The 2,989-nt window shown below is 41.4% G+C and overlaps 1 non-coding gene across 1 annotated transcript; it reads left to right on the top strand.

The window, feature by feature from the left end:
- Positions 1–1,656: 1,656 nt before the first annotated feature.
- Positions 1,657–1,728, top strand: trnae-uuc. The gene has a single exon. It is a non-coding gene; the product is annotated as a tRNA-Glu (tRNA).
- Positions 1,729–2,989: the final 1,261 nt, after the last annotated feature.

Genomic DNA, 2,989 nt, shown 5'->3' with positions numbered 1-2,989 from the left:
GAAAATATGAGAGAGGAGGGAATTCGTGAATTCTGTTTTAATCGATTCTTACCTGAATTTCCAACAAACATGTTTGTTAACTTCTGGTTTGTCCGCGTTTCGAAGGCTGAGTTTGTGGATTGTTTGAGTCGAGGAATTCCCGACTATAACTGATACTGCGGATTTACAATTCCTCGTATCTATATGATAGTCCTGGAGGAACATTGATACACTAACTGGAGTCAAGTATGGCCACAAGGCCCAGGTCGAAGTCTTCCTGCCGATGAAAGAAATCGAACATAACCTGCGACGTTTGGTGTGGAAACGAAATCAAGTGCTCCAACAATATGTCGGTTGAAAAACACAGAAAATTGTCACTAAAGCAAAACTAAATGATCAACTGTTACGAAGTTTTTCACGATATTATTTCAATTGCGAAGAAATAATTGAAACAGAATATATTTACGCCAAAATAGACACGTCCCTGGGTGGGCTTGCATCACCAATCTTTCAGATAACAGCCGAACGCCCTGAACGATTTAGCAACAGAGACTTCTTTCTACATCCTTCTGCCACAGAAAAATATAGCTTTTTATTGACTTAACTGTTGTCACAGGCAACCCTTGGATTGATAAAAATTGACAGCATCTCTAAATGAGTTGTTCCAAGCTGAAATGTAAACGCAAGTAGATGGAGACACTGATCACCTTATGATGTGGAAGTATTTGCACATCGTGCTCCTTATTCCGCCACAACAACGTTTAAATGAAGTTCAAATATATTCAAAACTTTATTTGTACCAAATAAGCACTAGTTTATGAGCAATGCTTTTGGAAACAGTTTTAAAAGTTGTTAGAAATATAAGAGTCTTTTTACTTTAGATAACCGTCTGCTTCAGTTCAGTATATTTTGGATGTGAGTGATATATTTTTTAATTGCGAATTCAACTGCAGTGCTGACAATCTGCAACATTGCATCAACACAAATCTGCAATGCTCTTTCCCACGACAATCGTGGCCTTATAGTAGTGCAAAATAGAAATGCACAGACCGAAGGTCCCCCCTCTCTCGTCGCGAATACATCCACTGAATGCAGCCAAGTAACCTTCTGTTTCTGATGCCAGTGATTGTCACCGAATCGGCAGTTGTGAGTGTATTCCGCAATTTCCTGGGATTTATTTTCATTTATTCTGAGTCCAATAAATATAATATGTAACATAAACTGATGTCTGTTGGTGCTTTTGAACGATTGGACATTTCCTTCTGAGGCGTTTCACTGCTTGACATCAAGTCCAATATCCAGTGCTATTCCATCTCATCTGTTTGATTGCGGAATCTAGAAGCAGCAAAATTCAGGAACACGAAACTTTATGTGATTTTCTACAATACATGTATCAATGCTAACCTCCCCAACTTCATCCTTACAATAATTTTCATATTTCACTTCCTCACAACTCTTTATTTGAAAAGTTATTAATTTTGAACTTTTACCAAAGGCACCCTTATTCTTATAGAAAATAAAAATCATTTTACGGATACATTTGTCAGTGTAATCTCCCACTGGCGTTTGCGAACATGATTAGGATAAGAGCTCTTGGCTCTGTGAAGCTCATTGAGACATTCTCCACATAAGAAAGGAGCATGTATTACTGAACAGTGTAATCATAAGCAAATGTGTTCCCTGATGGTCTAGTGGACAGGATTCGGCGCTTTCACCGCCGCGGCCCGGGTTCGATTCCCGGTCAGGGAAATATTTTTGCTCGGTCTCGAATGAACCGACTCCATATAAAAATTGGCAAACATTAATGAAGCTCAATTGTCGCTGCTCTTTCCACTAAGTATTTGTATAATAAAAAGGTAAATTCTGAAAATGATGACTTACTTTCTTGCATTTCAGTCTTTCCTTATTCTGACTTCAAACGGGCATCAAGCTACCGTTGAAATGGATGATGAAGACATCCGCTTGACGTGGCAGGAGCTTCACAAATGTAAATAGTTGTTGTAATATGTTGTGTTTCATTTATATATGAAATAATACACATGTAAAGCTCGGAAAAAGGCCATAAGCTCATCCCAGATCATGTCTTGTTTGACTTTTTAAAAGAACAGGTCTTTCGGTGTCACTTGAATGCCCTTTCCACGTACCATTCGATGCAACATTTCTGGGATTTCCTTGTGCAGCTGAGCATCAAAGAGTTCTCAGATTGATTTAGAAATTCCGAAGCATGGTGATGGTTCCGCATTTGTCAGAACCCGGTTGGGCAAAAAATAATAATCGTCATCACCGGTTTAGATATTAATTTAGTTCCTTTGGATCACTCATGTGGATTACGCAGACAAGACAACAACTGCAACAAAAAGAATATTACATTTATAGAGCGCCGTTCACAAAGCGCTGAACAGACAGTTGTCTGGGCCCGAGCATGGCGGAGTGGGGTGTGGGGAAGGGGGAAGGCAGAGAGGTGGGAGAGAGACCAAAGGCACGGTCGAAGAGAAAAGTCTTGCGATCGGCCTTGAATAAGGCAAGGGAGCAAGCCAGGCGAAGGGACCGTGAGAAGGAGTTCCAGATTGTGGGGGCAGAGTGGTTGAAAGCCCGTCCATCGATGGGAGGGCGGGTCGGGCGGGAGCGCTGGAGCAGGCCTGAGTCTATGAACGGAGGGAGCGAGCAGGTTGGTAGGGAGTCAGCAGGTCAGAGAGATAGGAGGGGGACAAGGCCATGGATGGCCTTAAAGTGTAGTACGAGCATTTAGAACTCGATCCTCTTTGGGATGGGTACCCAGTGGAGTCGGGCGAGGGTGGGACTATTTGGAGCCTGCTGCGTGAGAGTACACGAGTTGCAGAGTTTTGCATGATTTGCATGTTGTGAAGGGAAGACTTATAAAACATTCAATATTCGAAATACTATGGGTCTGAAAAGCTAATTTCGTGACATTGCCCATTTGCTGATTTGACAACTAAATTAAATTGATACGAGATCACACTGAAAGTATAGCTGAACCCTTCACTTACAC

This window comes from Callorhinchus milii, unplaced genomic scaffold, assembly GCF_018977255.1.
Source record: "Callorhinchus milii isolate IMCB2004 unplaced genomic scaffold, IMCB_Cmil_1.0 Scaffold942, whole genome shotgun sequence".
In the NCBI taxonomy this organism is placed as follows: domain Eukaryota; kingdom Metazoa; phylum Chordata; class Chondrichthyes; order Chimaeriformes; family Callorhinchidae; genus Callorhinchus; species Callorhinchus milii.
This window is presented reverse-complemented; position numbering and strand designations above follow the sequence as displayed.